We start from the raw sequence: 19074 nt of genomic DNA on the forward strand, positions 1-19074 counted from the left end.
ATTAAGGTAGGTGGCCTAATAGATCCGGTATGACTGGACAGCCTGCATGAAATGTGTCCTTAACTGTGTGGCAAAAGCAAGACTTAAGTTTAGTCTCATCCTCTTAAAAAAAAAAAAAAAAAAAAAAGCCATGGTGATATCTTACTACTTTTACTGATTTCTAGTTATGTTTCTTTTCAAGAATAGTCTTTCACTCATCAAAGTAAATAATCTTTGATAGCAGACAGGATGGGAGGTAAGATCATCTACAAACTTGACTGAATTTAGGACGGCCAGAGGGAGAATAGAACTGAGGATTCTCCTTGCTCATCAGGTTAAGGTCACCATTACAGACACTGCGGTGTGATGCCTGCCTGACATCCACACCAGAAAAAGTGTAAGACTACAGGTGCCCTGCATGTCTCCTACACTCTGTGACTTGTTTTCAGATGAAGTCTCTAGAAAGTGGGTTGGAACCCCCTTGGATTAAGGGCAACACTGGCTTTGCATCTCCAGCTTTTTGGGGGAATTTTCTCACCACTCATCTGTTCTCTATGTGATTGTCATGGTTTAAGCCCAGCTGTTAGCAAAGCACCATGAAGCCGCTCACTCACTCCTCCCATGCCCCCAGCCCCAGTGGGATGAGGAGGAGAAAATATAAAGGAAAGCCCGTGGGTTGAGACAAGGACAGGGAGGGATCACTCACCACTTATGGTCACAGGCAAAAGACAGGCTCAACTTGGGGAAAAAACAAAATCAATTAAATTTACTACAAATCAAATCAAAACAAGGATAATGAGAAGTAAAACCCAAATCTTAAAACACCTTCCTCCCACCTCTCCCTCCTTCCTGGGCTCAACTCCACTCCCGATTTTCTCTACCTCCTCCCCCCAGCAGTGCAGGGGGATGGGGAACGGGGGTTGGGGTCAGTTCATCACACGTTGTCTCTGCCGCTCCTTCCTCCTCAGGGGGAGGACTCCTCACTCTTCCCCTGCTCCAGCGTGGGGTCCCTCCCACTGAAGACAGTCCTTCATGAACTTCTCCAACGTGATTCCTTCCCACAGGCTGCAGTCCTTCACAAACTGCTCCAGTGTGGGTCCTTTCCATGGGCTGCAGTCCTTCAGGCACAGACTGCTCCAGCGCAGTCACGGCCATCTTTGGGGGCATCCACCTGCTCTGGCATGGGCCCCTCCCCAGGCTGCAGGTGGGCATCTGCTCCCCCGCTCCCCTCCATGGGCTGGGGGGACACAGCCTGCCGTCTCACCACGGGCTGCAGGGGCATCCCCTCCTCCGGCGCACCTCCTCTCCTCCTCCTTCACTGACCTCGGTGTCTGCAGAGGGGTTCCTCTCACGTTCCAATCCCCCTACTCACTGCAGGTTCCCCTTCTTAAACCTGTTCTCCCAGAGGCTCTACCACCATCACTGCTGGGCTTGGCCTTGGCCAGAGGTGGGTCCGACTTGGAGCCGGGGAAGCTTCTAGCAGCTTCTCACAGGAGCCAGCCCTGCAGCCCCTCCCCCGCTACCAAAACCCCACCACACAAACCCAAAACAGTGATGATCTGGCCCTTCATGAGATTAATGTGATCATGTCGATGTGTATTTTAGATGTGTTCCGTGCACGAGTGGCCCAGGCCCTTTGGGGTTTTAAGTGCCATTCTGCCTGATCTCTGCATCTGCCCACTTCTGGACACATACGCAGAGCACCTCCGTGGGATCCTAGGAGCTCTCAGGTCAAAGAGGACAGTGCCTAGTCAGTGCAGAACACTCCTGACCAGGGGAATGGAGTTTGGTGTCCAGCATTTGCCCAAGTTCTGTGTCCCAGCGCCGTCTTTCGTAACCATGGTCCTGGTTAGCAATGATACTTGGAAAGACTTTATGTACTGCATGTAAGTTACCTGCTGTGTGTGCTAAACTTTTCTGCTGGATATCACTGGGTTCATACATATGTAGCTTAGAACAGAATTTGTCTGCTCCTGGCAAACTCTCACAGTGAAAATAACTTATGTTCTCCTCGTTTATGCCTGTGCGATGATTGCCACCCCAGCGAGGATGTCCAGAGTAAACCAAGGTTGAGTTTGGTCCTAAGTATATAGTGCAAACTATTCAGGTAAATTGCTTGTGTATGTTGTGAATTCATTAGCTTACCCAATGGTATTAACTGACTATAATGCAGTTAGATTTTCATGTCTAATAACTGTCAAGTGATTAAGTGGTTTTCATTAGCATAAATGCTCAGCTTTTTGCATTTGTGTCAGACAACCTTAAACCACTTTGAGACAGCTTACATGGTAGCTCAGCCTCTCACACAAATGGCTTATTCCCTTTTCCCACCTCTCCAATATACTGTTAAATGAGAATATTTTAATGCAATTGCTCTGTGTGCTTGCTTGCTCTGATTCTTTCCATCAATAGCTTTAATTTTTGAAATGCCACAATTAGAAGCATTTTCTCTGTGATAAAGCTGAAGTGAGCCTCAAGGAACTGAGAAAATCGGGGGGGGGGGGGGTTCCTGTATAGTTGAAAGCTGCCCTACTGTTTTCTTAAAGTGAAATGTACCTATTTATATAAATAATGTTAGGGATTGAGTGAGGGAACAGTGCATGATTTTTATTGTACATATTGTATTTCATTTTATATAACTACCATAAGGCTTTCTGTTGGTATAAACAATACATTTGCTTCAAATCATTGTTTTCAGGGTCTGAGCTGTAAATTATTTATGAATATTATTCCTGGCAATATACATATGCAATCATATGGGATGCTGCATCAGGAGCAAGATATCAAAATGTGACCAGATTATGCAATAGGTAGGAAAGTGAGGATTACAGTATAAATAAGCGATGATTTTACAATGTACTTCGGTTATATTTATCAATACTAAGCAAGTGAACTAAACTGAAAGATCTTTGTAGTGAATAGGAAAGTATTGCAGTAATACAAAATACTCTTTAAAATACTGGCAATGTTATTTAATCTGTCTGTATTTAATCTGAAGGTATAGCCCATCCCCAGAGTATTTGAATATGTTTCATAGAGTTTTGTATCCCGTCTGCAGACTAGCCTGAGAGAGACATAAGCTTTTTGTGACACATGCTTGAATAATCAATTCCCTAGAGGCTGCACATGAGGATATGGTGCTGATCTATGCCTTTGTATTGAAGAATAGTGTTGAAACTGGAATGCAGAACAATTATTCCACTACACTATACCTAGTCAATGAAAGACAAGCACTTTCAGAAACATTGCAAACTGGGAAAAAGTGTGAACGGGTGGAAAGAAATGTGGTGTTAGAAATAATACTGTAGAAGGGGATAATGTGAACTAGGGAATGTTACACAGCTCCATCAAAGCCAGAGCCAATTAGACCTCTAAATAACTTACTTGGTAGAAATGTGTTTGCCTCTAATGTCCACCACTTGGAGCTAATAGTTCACAGTAAATTTTCCATGTGCAGTCCTATAACCTCCTGCTGACATAAATGAAAATGCTCCCTTTGAGCGAAAATGTTCCCTTTGAGCTAAAATGCCAAAGCATGCCCTCACTTACTGAATATTTATAGAAAGATACTACTGAAAAATGAAATAAAGAAATGAAGAAAGAAATAAAAACATTTCTAGAGGAATTTTTAGCAATGTGGCTTGAAATTTGGCAACTATTTGGAAAACATACCATGAGGGACCTTAAAGGGGTTGCTCACAGAGGTGAAAATATTAATGTAGTGGCTGGGCTCTCAGCCCAGAAAAGAAGCACATGTTACTTTTTGCTGTGCATTGTTAGCAGGGAAAGTGAAAAGGCTCAAGACTGAGGAAGAGAGAGCATCACTAGCATGCAAAGCATGGCTGACCGAGATTTGGGGATGTCAGTTAAGGCCAGGTTGAGCTGCACTCTCTCTCCAGCTGGGTGACTGCCTTCACAGGCATTCCCTAAAATTGCCAGTGGGCCTGTTCATGTGAGCACTCACCCACTGCTGTTCCACTGAAATCCTGGCAAGAATGTGGGCCTCCATTTTATACAGTGTTTTTCTAGCAGCAGAAGTTAGTAGGCTGCATTCCCATCTTGGTTTACACTAGAAATGATGATGGTTGCAATCTGTGTAATGTTACTGCTACTATTTATTCTTACATTAAAAACAGAAAAGTGAATGCCCGTTAATGCAACTGTTTACAGCTCTGCTACAGGCTATAATTAGGCCTGAAAGAGCAAACGGGACTGACCCCTTCTAAATGTGAAAAGGAGGTATAAAATGGGAAAAGTGTAACTGACCTTACCTTTTGGGTTGTTCTTTGCTTTAAAAAGACATGTGTCAGGTTCCCTTTCTGTGTGTAGATTTCTAAGCAAGAATAGGTATATTTATTTTTTCACTAACGAGGATATAATTTACATATTGAAAACGTCAGCCTAAATCTATCTAGCAATTTACTAGCTGAACTTTATAGTCTATAAAGGGACCTCATGGATTAGCGTTTGGCTAATTCAAGAATTCTATGTTTTGAACAAACAGTGCCCATTCTTCACATCTCCTGACAAAGGTTCCTTAGTAGAGGCACCCAGCGAAAGGCCTCTCAAGACTCTTCCCCCCCCTTCCCCCAAACACACCAGAGTGCATTCATGAGAGCATTTCAAAGTGCCATCAGGGATAAAATAACACTTGTCAAAATGAACAAAAATACATTTTGTTACATATTAGTCTGGGTTTTTTCTAATGTATCTGCTCACTTAAGGGTTGATTTAAAAATTTCTGTGGCTCACAATAGGACTTAAAATCTCTATGTCCAGTTAGAGAGTTCTCTGAAGCAATATATAATTCAGAGCACTTTAGAAAGGAGACATCTGTTTTTAACCTTAAAAATCAATGGTGCAATATGGCCCAGGGGTTTCAAACATTAATTTTCAACAGGTTGCATTTTTTTCTCTATCGGTTCTTAAGGGATGGACATTTTCTACCACAAAGCATGCATAAATTAAAATGCATGTGTGGAAACATGCTTGTACTGTATGATGTGTGCATTAGCATTTTTGGAAACAAGACCTTCTTTCACTCAAGTCAAATTTGCAAGTCTTGCCCCTTGGCATGAGCAGTTCACTTACTGCAGTCCAACTCTCAGAGGGCATAAAGTTGGTTTGGATTTTTAAAATTTTTTTATGTAAGCCATAAGAAAATTGATACCATGTGATGTAAGACTTTTCAGCATGTTAAATATACTTATTTCTTTTAAGCTGAGAAGGATTGAGGTTAACATTTGTTTCAGATTTCCAGCAATACCATCATTGCTGTGTAACAGCTGAAATGGTTCCATCCACCCCATTATGAACTTACTTTCTTGACAAGAAGGCATTAAGTGCAAGGCAAATTGGGGGTAGGGAGAATCAAAACTGTGTGAATTGTTTAACCTTCCACCACAGTTCAACAAAGTTTTGGTTTGGGTGTTTTGTTTTTTGGTTTTTTTAAAAAAGTCTTTGGCAAACTGCCTGGATTTTGTAAGGCCACTCATGCTTTGTAAGCCCCCAAAGAGCACAGTGTTTCTGGCTCAAGACTGAAATCACATTGAGCCAAAGCTGGAGAAAACTTTTCAACCGTGTTGAGTAAACAGTTCAAGAAGCAGCTATCGGTCATGATGCTCTTAAATGTTCTATGTGAGCTGTCTGCCACATCTCGGACAAAGATAAACGGTAATCATAAATACATTGTTTGACTTCAAACGCTGCCAGAAATCATGTTGGTGGTCAGTGGTAGGTAGAATCCGACGTCTATTATTTCTGTTGAAACTGTGTGCTGGAAATGGAGCAAAATGATGAATTCACTAACTGCACAGTAATACTTCTTAAAACACAGCTACATAGTCATGAAAAAATTGAAGCAAAAGCTTCTCCATATAACAAGATTTCTGATTCTAACACAAGTTCCTACTTAGGACCCTAGAAGATGTCATGGACCAAAGAAAAATACTTCCTTCTGAAAAACAGTCCAGTGATCTGGGACTACTGATGAATTCAATGTGGAGAACAGCTAAGAATGCAGTTGGTGGTCTTCTATCCATTTTTGTGTGTGTTTTGGTTTTTTTCTGTGTGGGGATTGTTTTGGGGTTTGTTCCCCCTGCCCCCCCCCCCCCCCCCCCCCCCCAACAGAGCCATTATCCTATCTCTGAGTGGCTAGGTCATGGTGAGCACCAGAGTTTCTTAGGGTAATTTCCAGAAAAGCTGAGTCAAGGTTTTGTGCACAAATAATATCTTTAATTATAACAACCAATATCACTGGGCCGGGCGGGCCGGGTCACAACAGTTATTGGACAAAGGGCTTCAGTGCCCAAAGCTTTGTGTATCAGCTTCACTAATGCAAAGATTCTGTTCTTCTGCTCACTGTGATATCTTCAGACCATCACAGCTGTAATGGTACTTGTATTTTAGCTGACTCATAAACTACAAAACAAGAAGTTCATGCAATACTTAGTGCTTAAGGGCAACCAGGGGCAGTGAAGACTGCTCAATATCTGATCATCAGATGAGTGTTTTGACATTTGTGCAATGAATTTATACAGTATACTTCAAGATACCAAGAAACGGATGTTCAACAAGTTTCACAAGCTGTAGTGACACCTCAGATTCATGTATGCAGTAGCATAAGTAACTGCAAGCTTATAACTGGCTGCTATTTTTCCTACTGAGGAAGAAATTTGACTCCTTACAAGAACAGGAGTTGCCAGGTCCTTACTTTTTAGTGAAACCTGAAATTAGTCCAGCATACTTAAATATCCAGCCTTGGATTATAGCCCATATTTAGCAGCATCCCTATCCTGGCTTTACTTTCAATATGATAATTTTAAAAATGGATTGATTCTCTGCAGTCTGGAAATCTCTAACCATGTCTCTTTAATTAGAAATACACCACCTTTTCCAAATAAGAAGGACTTTGTGTCATATTAAAATCAAGAAGCGTGGGGATTTGTAACTTTTTGGACTTAGAAAAAGTTCATGTTTAGTTCACATTTCAGGATAATATTTGAGATGGCTTATGTTCAACTCAATCTTTTATGAAGCTAGAACATTATGGACCCATTCCTTTATATCTTGCACAAGGAATACAAAGTTGTAACAGTGGGGCAAATAACAATGAACACGGAGAGTAGGGATGAGAGTATTCTGCTTGGAAATGTCAGCGCCTACTTACACGTTTCGATTACTATGCTGACTTAATGTCAATTTTATTGTAAGCTTAGATTGCTCGACAGATTTATTGTAGCTGGGAGTAAAATTATCAGATTTGTTCCTCCAGCACCAGTGTAAGGTATTTTGTTATAATGCCATGTTCTTCAAAAAGCGGTTTGACCAGTTTAGGTTCAAATAGCCAGTGTATTTGAGGCAAATGGTGTGAAAGTTAAAGGGGATGTTCAATCAGTTACATTTGAGTGAATACAGAAAAGATCAATTAAATTAACATTAAGAAGCTTTGAGTTTTAGTCATCACATAGAAAGTATGCTGATAATATGTATAATGAAGTGAGGTATTTGATGGTGTAACATCTACATATCTTGGTACCAGAAGTATTTCATCTTCAGACTCACTCAGCAAAATGCTACTGAATCCTGCTGCTGTAACACTGTAATGCATAACATGTCATGTGCTGTTACTTAAATCCATGTCACAGGACAAATGTTTGTTATTAGCAAAAGTTTCACAGACAAGTTTCACCATCCGTTTTCTGGTCCACTCCAATTTAACAACAATTTTTTTTATTTTGCCTACAGGCTAGAAAGCTGAGTTTGTGTCAGAGATTTCTATTTTAGCTATCATAGTCCAAAATGAACATTTTATTTTAAAAGGAACCTGGAAAAATTAATGCAAAAAGGGAAATATCATTTATTTTGATGTTTTAAAAAGTAACTCTAATAAATAGTTGATTTGTACTGTACGGTAACATAGTCTTCAGTTTCATAGCAAATAGCTGAAGATGAACTTGATAAAGTGCATAGTTTTTATGGTAAGTTATTATGGTAGTCATGTCAACATCAAAGTACTTTGCTTGATTTTAACTTTCCTGTGGACTGCAGTCCAAGTTTGTTTTTTTTCTGGATAAGCTCCGTATCTGTTGTGATTGCAGGGAATAATTCTGGCACCCAATGGCATTATAGGAAAATAATAAGTATATGAAAACTTGTCATACATTAAATGTGTTGTCAAAGATGTGCTGCATCAGTCACTTTTATGTAGTGTTTGCCATTAAGTAAAATATTTTGCCTGTAAACAAATATTGGAGTGTCTCAGCTTCATATGTTAGTAGTGACAAAACCGAAATTTAGACTGTGCAACCTTTTCTGTCTTAAGTGGTATGGATGTGCGCTCAGAAGACGCATACAGTTTACTATGATATATCAGTAAGTTTTGATCACTAGTGATTTAACATATGTACATAGTTAAAGTTTAGGGCAGGTAAGGTAACTAATTTGTGGATGTTAATGTAACTGATGCACTCTGGAAGGTCTTTTAAACTCACTCTGTCCTCATTCCCATAACAATCTCTGACACTTTTTGAGATTTTCCGCTTTTGGGCTAAAACTTCTCATGTTTCATTTGAACTCTGATTTTTTGGATGGAGAAAACGGAGCAAAGGGAATGTAAATGGGTTAACATGTTTATGTTCCTCCCACGCACCCTCTCTTTTTAATGCATGTGTAGGAGGAATGAAGAAAAAGCTGTAATTTCCTTTACTTGCTACAGCTTTCATTTCCTTTCCCAATGTGGAGGCAGAGACTGCAAGAAATAAAAAATACTCTGCATCGTTTATCAGGATTTTATGTTAAAGTTTTAGGGTTTAGGTTTTTTCCCAGAAAACAAATTATGAAATATTGCCTTTGTAGGAAACACACACCCAAATCAATTCTTCTTTAGTCATCAAATTCTTAGGCAAGAATGTGTGTCTAACACTAGGAACACAGTTAAACATTTTGCTGAAAGCTTGTTGAATTGCAGGTTATATGAATTTTGATACAAAACTCACCCTGTGTTTGGTCAGGCAGGCAGCCAATTTTATTTTCTTAAGACTTGTCATTCACCTAAAGATGTAGCAAAAAATAAAAGGAGTATTTACTGAAAAATAGGCTAGGAGTAGACCTCATGGGATCACAGTCAAGGCAGGCTGTGCTGTTACCTGCATCATTCCTGACAACGCTTCTCTCATCTGTTCTTGTAGTTTCTGACATCAGGAGTCTTCAACTTTTTAGGTAATCTGTTCCAGAGCTTCACTAAGCATACCATTAAAAAGGAGGTGCTTTTTTTGTATGCCTGAGTAAGTCCACTATTTCTTTTCTGTCTGCCATGGGCACAGTGAACAAATTAATCTTCTTCTTTGTTGCAGCAGCTAGTCTGTTGTTGAAGATTGTTATCTTGTCCTTGCTAAGACCCACACTTGGTATTCAAAGATTTTTCCAGGCAGTATTTTCAGCAGTTTCCAGAGTTTTACAATCTCCTCTTAACTTCTATCTTCAGTCCTTCAGAAAGGATGATGGCCTTTCTCCAAACAATTAGATGCTGGAAACAGATCAAAAAGTACTTTCAATAAGAGAATAGAGCAATCTAAGAAGACACCTGCCATCCAACCAGTTAGCCATGCCAGCTAGCCAGCTGGCAGCCAGGTGTGCCAAGAAATGAATTCCAGGTCCTAACCCTAGGATTAGATGGCAGCTGATCACCGAAGAGGCTTAAGAGAGCAAAAATAAGCTCTAGATAACCTATGTCAGTTAAATAGAATTGAATTGTATGCAAAATCTTGTAAGACTTCAGCAATTACAGCTACTTATTTTAGAAAATAAGTAAACTATATAGTAGAAAAATAAGTCTGAGCATGTTTTTTCTATGTAGTAAAGGGGACTCAAAACATGCAAACTAATGCTGGGCCATGAAATTTTTGGCAAAGCTCCATTAGCAGGGAAAGGCATGGACATGCAAGCATGCTGTAGCTAAAATGGCTACCTCCAGTTGACTTTGCATGAATTTTTAGTGCATAGTCTTAAATTCTTCAGAAAAGTAAGCCTTCTCTTATTGATCTGGCAAGACACTGAAGCACATGTATTGTGCTCCCACATTGTGGCTAGTTCATTTGAAGTCGGTAGAAATATTTATGGTCTGGACACTGTAAAAAAAAAAAAAAAAAAAAAAAGCCTAGCAGGTTTTTTCTTAGGAAGAAAAAATAATTTAAAAAGCCAATAACTTTTTTTAAATACAACTCCATAACTTCTTTATAGAGAAAGATAAATTTGGGGGGAAACTGCTTACTTTGCAGCACTACAGGCTTGGGGAAGAGTGGCTGGAAAGCTGCCCAGCAGAGAAAGACCTGGGGGTGCTGGCTGACAGCCGGCTGAATGTGAGCCAGCATTGTGCCCAGGTGGCCAAGAAGGCCAACAGCATCCTGGCCTGTACCAGAAATAGTGTGGCCAGCAGGAGCAGGGAGGTGATCGTCCCCCTGTACTGGGCACTGGTGAGGCCGCACCTCGAGTCCTGTGTTCAGTTTTGGGCCCCTCACTACAGGAAAGACATTGAGGTGCTGGAGCGTGTCCAGAGAAGGGCAACCAAGTTGGTGAGGGGCCTGGAGCATAAGTCTCATGAGGAGCAGCTGAGTGAACTGGGTCAGTTTAGTCTGGAGAAGAGGAGGCTGAGGGGAGACCTTATCGCTCTCTACAACTACCTGAAAGGGGGTTGTAGCAAGGTGGGTGCTGGTCTCTTCTGTCAGGTGGCTGGAGATAGGATGAGGAAATGGCCTCAAGTTGCAGCAGGGGAGATTTAGATTGGATATTAGGAAAAATTTCTTCACTGAGAGGGTTGTCAAGCATTGGAACAGGCTGTCCAGGGAAGTGGTTGGGTCACCATCCCTGGAGGTATTCAAAAAACGCGTAGACAAGGCACTCGAGAACATGGTTTAGTGGGCATGGATGATGGTTGGACTTGATGATCTTGAAGGTCTTTTCCAACCTAAATGATTCTGTGATTCTATGTTTCTACTTCCAAGTCTCATCCTAAACTGCCTTCAATGCAAAAAACGGTTTTTGCTCCAGAAGTCTGTTACCAGGGCTGTGTGGGCAGTCTTCCCAAACTCTTCTTCCTTGTTGTCTTTCCTATTCCTGCCTATTTCTGACTCTGCCACACATGCAATCAGTACACCCAGCTTCTAGTTTTCCATTCAGTCATAAGGGGAAAACAATACAGATTGTATCACTCAACTCTTGCCAGCCTGGTCTGTGAGCACTACTTTCTGTTGTTTCTGTTATCTTTAAACATTGTGTATGTTTAGACATCAAATCAAATATTTTTAAATATACAGATCTAGAAAATGTGCATCTGAGAGTTTTAAAGCCATTGGCTGGTAAGCCAGCTGCTAGCAATTGTTTTTCAGCGGTGGGATGGTGTCAACAGCCTGGAAGAGATTGCGTTGTACCGATATTCATCCTGAATGAGAACCATGAGAGGAAAATATGAGAACAAATTAATAAACTATCACGCAAAAAATATAGTGAAGGTCAACAGCCATCAGTTCGGAGGAAATGAACCTCATAAAAGAAACTGTATCTTTCCCTCATGAGATTGCAGATTGAGAGAAGGTAGCATGCAATACTTGTCAACATTCAGTTCACAACAGTAGGCCAGTAAGAAGGATGTTAGGGCTGGTGAAGGAATGACTTTTAAATGTATCCCAAGCTAGCTTCAGCCATTCTGCACCATGTTTCTATTACTAGAACTGTGAATGTAATGAGACCAGCTGTAAGGCCCTCTACAGAGAAAGCTTGAATTTGTCATTGCTAGAGGTCAAACAGGTGTTAGAAGCCAGCCTATACTTGTGCTGATTCCTTCAAAGCCACACTGGATTCCAGGAGGAAGGAAAAGTTTCAGTTCAGCATGGTGTGAGTGCACAGAGAGCTCAGGTCTAGGGCTGTCTCCAAGTAACTGGACCCTGCCTTAGCTCAGAGCACTGGGAGCACAGCCCAGAAATACCTCACTGCACCTGACTGTCTCTAGTCAGAGACAGTTCTGGGTCTTTTACCTTCTTCCCTAGGCAATACATTGTTCAACCTTGCGTCTTACAAAGGCATCCTAGTGCCATATTAATGAAAGCTAATGACCACATATAATTGGTGGTACCTAGCCTTTCGGCAACCTTTTGCCTTTACGATGTGTGATACTTGATGGGAAAGTATTGTTAAGAATAAGAAATGTGTAATATGGACTACACTTCAGTGTAAATGAGATGCACTCATCAGTTAAAAGTCTTTCTAGTGGGCCCTGTAGGAGCTAATTCTTGTTCCTCAGCTATGTAATATTTAAAAACAACTAAAAAAAAGTAAAATAATAGGAGCTTACAAGTAAGGAAACAAGTGGAAACGGATCAGGAAATGATTGGGGCTGCCCTGGTCTAAGCAACCAAAAGATATTTCATACAACAAGTCAGACATTTAGGAGCTAAGACTGTTGGCTGATCTTAGAGTGTGTGAGATTTCCTTGGAAGCAGTAACTTCATGCCTCATAAACCCCATGCCTTCTTTAATCAGCTTTGCTTAAGCTCCTGGAGAACTTAGGACAAAAGTGTATAATAAGCAGTAGAAATTCTTGTAAGACTAAAGTGATAAACATTACTGTGTTTGGTACTAGTTCAGCCACTATTAGAACACTGTGTTATGCCCTGGAAGCCAAATTTCAGGAAGGATTTCCATAAACTGGAAATGGCTCAGAGAGAAAACACCTGTGTGACTTGAAGGATTCTTGTAGCTTGAAAAAAGAGGTTGGGATGTAAGTGGTCACATTTGCTCCTATTTTTCTGTGGAACGGAACTAGGCAATCAAAGGCTCTTACATTTATGTGATATATTTCCCCTGTTAATTTTTTTTCTCACTGCTTGTACTGGATTTGATCCAACAAGGTGGTTTGGTTGGGTTTTTTTAAGGGATCTAGTCAGAGACTATCCTTCAAAAACACTATTCCTAAAACAAAGGACCAAATATACCTTGGGGTATTCCACACTGTAAAATCCAGTGTGTTCATTGACAATATGACCAGCAAGCAGCTTGATGCTGGGGGGAAAAAATCCTTGAATATAGTAAATCTGTAAAACACATTTGACTTCCATGGAGCTATATTGATTCATTCTCTCTGAAAATTTATTGGAGAGGGATTAAGCATCACTTAAAAAACAAATTTGCCTTCAAAAAGGGCTTTTTTTAGTAAATGGTAAATTGTTGCAGCTGCTAAGAAGTTCCTCCTAATTGTGGGAGGAATAGTGAAAGAAGTGATATTTTTAATTAGACTACCTTTTCTTTCTTCTTAGATTCTCATCCTCATTGGGGGAAATTAATATTTTCATTTCCAGGAATTCTTGTTTTGGACTTCTTTCATGTATTTGGAACTGATTTTAGAGTGCCAGAAGTCAGAACAACAGCCCAGTTCAAGTTGTTCAATGTTTAGGTAAAATTATTTTTTGAAAGTATATTATCTGGGGCCCTAACTGATTAGGCAGCTGGAAGAAGGAACTGTTTCCATAACAGAATGCTAGAAGAAACTGTGAAGTAAAAAATTAATTCTTGCAGTAGACAACATTAAACCTGCCTCACTTCAATAGCAAGTCAGTCCAGCTGGAGAAGGAATTCTTACTGTGAATTTAATTCCAGTGGCCATGTGGTCATCCATTAAGCCACTGTTGACTACTGCCTCTTCATACAGGAGCCCTTTCTTGGTAATGTCCATGTTCACTGGCACTGTGTCCATTCCCATGTGTATGTTTTAAAACTTGCAAACTTACGTGCATCTGTGAAAGTGTGGGATTTTTCTACATGAGGGTGTAAATCCTAGGATAAACTGTGATGTGGAAGGAGTATTACTGACTGCAAAGGAAAACACAGCTGGCTTAAATGAAACTATTTCTGTAATTTAAAGGAAAATAAGTCTTATGCGCTCCTTTTCCTCTTTACTGAGATGTATATACAGCCTCATAAAGCATGTGAGACAAAGTTTCAGTTCAATCAGAAGTCTCCACTGCAGTCTGTAGGAACTATGTTGATTTACTCTAAATAAAAGTAAAAATGCTTGTTTAACCTCAAAAATATCAAGAACATCAACTCTTGACTTGTCTGTTTTTACTAGAGATTCCTCTGGATGACTGGAAAAAGTTGTACTGAGTTAAAAAAAGAATAACATGGAGAGAAAGCCAAACTAATGCCAGAGGACAGTTTAAAACTGTTGAGGACAGATGTTTAGTGTGGTCTCTGGGTCAGTTTGGGGAAAAAATATGCTGCTGTGACCCACTCAGAAATTCTGTTGACACTGACAGTTATCTGGTTTGTTTCTGGATAAATAGAAAAGCATCATATCTGTTAACAGTAATAGTGGTATTTAAAATTTGTCTATTTAGTCATGATGGTTAACCTGCGGGCAATCAGAAATCAAAAAAGAAAAAAATGCCATGGAAGCTGTGTCTCATTAAATGAGCTCAAAGAAAACCAAAGTGTTCTTAAAAGTTTTTTACCTGGACAGACAAAGCCCCGGGGCAACGTTCAAAATAATCCCCTTTAAGGTTGGTTTCTTAGGCTCTGCTCTAGCGTGTGTTGGACTGGGAGTAAGAGGCACAGGTGAGAAATATGACTTGAACAGAGAGCACCTCAGGGGTATCCCACAAAGAGCCCTGTGTTTTAATCATGTACTGAAATTGGGAGTTTTCAGGCTCCAGAGCAGCGTAGATTTAGGAAAGCGCAGAGTGTGCTGCCTTCTAGGACAAGTGTTGTAATGTCCCTATATGCAGTTCAACATCATACCCTATATCTTTCTTTTAATAAGTGTCTGGTGTTTCTAGATTCTACCGAATCTTCTATGAATGATGTGAAGGTGGTAAATCATCAAATAAGTGATGGCAGAGTAACTTAAGCATTATAGAACTAGGAAGAAGTCAGTAAGATATTTGTGTGAAAAAAAGAGATGAAACAGTTCTCATTGTAGTCAGCAGTACACACATGGCAGAGGGAAGGGTCTCTAGGTGGAGGTTTCAGGTTTTTTAGCAGCACAGAGGACAACTGGCTTGAGTTCCTCAAGAGGCACCCTGTAGAGTGCCAAAAATGTATTTGGCTAAAGTTACAGCAGCTGCAGAGCACTGTAGGGTTGTCACGAGGCTGGGACATAAGACTCAGAGCCAACAAAGATGGGGGCCTTCAGAAAGGCTTTTCTGCTCCCAACAAACGTGCTGGGGAGCCACAGCTGTTGGGAGTCAGGGAATGTGCTAGAGCCGAGTAGTTCAGTCTCTGAGCTGAGTTCAGAGCTGATAAGGTGATTCTGTCCGCCCTATGGTGCCTGTGTAGATTATGCAAGTGCTTAATACGCAAATGGGGAAACTGCTTCCCTGTACTGGGCTCTGCCTGTGGAAACAGCATGTGATGCTGGCCAGGGCTGTCCTAAGGTAATTCTTTAATATTCAGTAACTAGTTGGTATGTGACCTGCAAATTACTGTCTTCTCCACAGGGGGCGAAGGTGTCTAGAAAGCAGTACCTGGCCCAAAATCGGACTGTAAAGATTAATCACATCAGTGCTTAAAAATAAATAATAATGCCTTGTTGACAGGGAGATGCTGGCTCTGATACCTGGAGAGCTATCTGTGAATTACTGTTAACAGCAGAAAGCATAGGTTAAAAGACAGACCACAACTTAATTATTGAGAGAATGTGTGTAGAGATACACATGTATACCTATAGTCAGGAGTGCCAAGGCTCTGGCATGATGGCTTGGGGAGAGAAGGAGGGATCCCCGGTATCATCACCAGCTCCTGGCCCACCTCCCCTAGCAGGCCTAAAGTCCACCAGCCTCTAACTTTTAGGTAGCTGTAGAGTACTGAGCCTCCAGGATAGCATCAGCTATTCTGAATCCTACCACTATGTCCTTCTGTCTTTCTAAAATTTTCCTGACGTTAGTCTTTCCGTGCCTGTCTGAAACTACTTTCTGACTAACAGTTCTTGGAAGGGACAGGCAGAATGAATGCAGTGAAGAGCTATATGTTTTCTGACTGAACTTCTGGCAATGTGGACATGCATCTACTGCAATTGCTCCTTCTAGACCAAATCCACATCTGATCAAAACCCATAGTGGGAACAGAGGTGCAGCCCCTATTCCAAAGTAATGTGTATCAAATTCACCTGGGGGAAGTAAACATTGCAGGCAAGAAGTTTCTTATTATTGACACAAATTTGACAGCTTGCAGGACAGTGCAAGAAGACAGCAGAACCCAAACGAACACCAAATAATCCTGGAGAAACAGAAGATGCAGCTAATCCCTGATGATACAATGTATTGTTCAATAATGATCTACTTAAGCTGCAAGTTTTCCTTCTTAGTCTGAAAAATCCTGAATCTTCTATAGGATGGTGCTGTATAACCTAAATGTCTTGGTGGCAAAACCCATCAGTACTGACTTTAAGGCTGCCTACATTGACTTAACCAGAAGTTATTTTAGTTTTCCTTGGAGAAATGGCTCTTTGATGAACGTGTCATCTTCAAACTGAGGCAAAGCACTTTCCAGACTATTGTTGACTCCTGCAATACGAACTGCCTGGTTAAATATCTTCTACTGTAGACGAGGAAGTACAGACTTTGCATTAGTCTAAAAGACCCAAGGAGACTTGTTAACTTATTGATTTTACAATATAGGGTGTAGTTACCACATTTGTCCTTTAATTTGGCACTCCAGATATCAACCACTACCAAGAAAAGAAATAACTGTAAGAAGCTGATATTTATAGTGATACCCTGCTCTGTCCAAGCAACAGCCTCCTTTATCATGAAACACTAAGCTCTGCAAAAGGAGTTCATTCATTGCTACTATCTGAAATAGCAGCTTCCTCTGAATGCACAGCTCCAAATGCTATAGACGAACTGTACTGAGATGAGTCAGGAGGGAATGCCATATGTGAAGAAACACCCTTCCTTGTCCGTGTAGTCACTGTGACATGGGGGTGCCCTTTGGAAACCCTAGTAAGAGTTTCCTGCTGACACAAACAGTGCAAAGTGGCTTTCCCACGGGGTGACATTTGAATACCCAGAAGCATTTGCAACTGTGCGAATGCTGTGGATTTCCTTTGACTCACTTAAACTCTAGGAAAACCACCCTGAAAGTGATTAATCTGTGTAACCTGAGAATATAGTTTAAAAAGGGTAAGACTGCTCATAGCTGTGTATTCTTACTCACTGTCACCTGTGCTTAGCACAGAGTGTCTGGTCTGTACAGCAAAGTGTATAAATAGACACCTGTTATCACAAAGCGTGACAAACCAGTCATATCAGTACTGGTGTGGCTTACTCCTTAGCATGCTAGCTCAATTGTTTTCATTATTAAGCAGACATTGTCCTTAACAATTTCATTTGCAGTGTTGCACAACTCTCCTCTAAGGGATGGTCTACACGTTTTCATAGAAGTTTTGTAGCCTCAACTTAGAGCTGGTGATAAATAAAACTGTTCCCAAACTTAGAAATACCAGGAGCCAAGAATCACAGTTTATCAAATCTCCCAAATAAATAAGGCATGTGTCAAACTAGCCTATCCATTGGCAAGGGGATGCCATGAACACTGGTGTCTGTTGATAAGGGAATGTGGATGTTGTGAATTGTTGACTGATACAGCACTAAGGGAATGGAAAAGAGAAAGGTGTCGAAGGTGCAAAAATGTGTCAGCTGATATCCCAGTAGGACTTTTTTTTCTGGTTCTGTGAAGATATTCTCCTGATGGCTTGCGGGGAAGAATAACTCTCAGACTTCCAGCAAAATTGGTTTTAGGAGTTTTAATCTAGTAGTTTCTTGGAGTTGCTGTGTGGTTGAGGATGGACAGTCTTGTGAGCAAGGTGATTTTAAAGTGCATGCCAGATCTGGTTCCCTTGGCTTTTATTTTTGTGTTTATGGATGCTTTTCACCTTTGAAAAAGTATACCCTTTGTTATCTTGATTAGAACATCCAAGAGCTGATGTAACAGAATTTTTAGAAACTTTGGTCTTTGGTTTGCTCTTTACTTCGTTACGTATCTGTAAATGAGGACAATTGCATTCAAAAGGGAGACTTCCTCCTTCTTGGGTTTTTTGTTTTGAGTACCTTTGAATGCATCTCAAGGCTACTCTTTTCTTTTTACTAATTCCTCTCTAAGAATTGTACTTCTTGTTCTCATAGGATATGTCAGCTACTCATTCTGTTGCTAGTAAATCAGCCAGGATCATTTCCAGTAACAGAGGCCATGTGTCATGATGCACTAGCACTGGTATCCCACAATTATAAATAGATGCTTGCGTGGACCTCAGAAGGGTAAGCAGACATTCAAGATTACTGCAGTCATATAGGAGAAGAATAACAACCCTAAAAACTAATGCCAGGACCCAGTGTTCAGTTATTCAGAGAGCTGTTTTTTCTCTCAAAGGGCTTGGCTTGTGTAACTCTAGACATTTTTAAATTTCTTTTAGTTTTATTTTATTTGTTTTCCTCTGGCACGTGGACAAATTGCTGCTACCCAGCATGTGCTTTAGTCTTGTTAGTTTTTAGGAGGAAAAGGAAAGGTTTCACTATTATGGTTATTTCTGGTTTTCATGTTGCTGTGTGCTTCTCACAGCCTCTGTCCCCACATATGCACAGCTCTGTGATGTGTGTATGAGAAGCCTCCCTGCAAAATCTACTAGTTGAGTCAAGTAAGAATCTTTTCAGTCAGAGGGACTCAGCATGTATTTGAAAATATTTCATCTGGGCCTCCTTGAGTGTAAGAGGTTTTGGCAGCATATTAAGAACATGTGTACTGATTTTAAGAAAAGCAGTTGTATAGTCAGAAAACAGTACTACTTGCTGTGATGTAGATGCTAAGCCTGACCAGAGTTAGCTGTGGATAGGCCTTGCAATATGTTTTGCAGTGGATTCCCCCCCCCCCCCCCCCCCCAAATATGTTATACACAGTTTTCTGAGACTCTTCATTCTTCCTCCCTGCCATCTTACAGGACAGAGCAAGCAAGGTGGGTGTCTGTAAAAATTTCACTGAGTTTTTTTTACTTTGGGATTTAACAGACAACTTCCGGTGAATCTTGATGTGGTACTTTAAACTGTCTCCTTAACC

At 40.6% G+C, this 19074-nt stretch overlaps 1 protein-coding gene across 4 annotated transcripts in view; it reads left to right on the forward strand.

Annotated features, from left to right (window-relative positions):
• Window positions 1–19074, forward strand: part of TTC29 (tetratricopeptide repeat domain 29) — a 374033-nt gene that overhangs the window by 124197 nt on the left and 230762 nt on the right. The window lies entirely within an intron of this gene.

This window comes from Buteo buteo, chromosome 1, assembly GCF_964188355.1.
Source record: "Buteo buteo chromosome 1, bButBut1.hap1.1, whole genome shotgun sequence".
Lineage (NCBI taxonomy): Eukaryota > Metazoa > Chordata > Aves > Accipitriformes > Accipitridae > Buteo > Buteo buteo.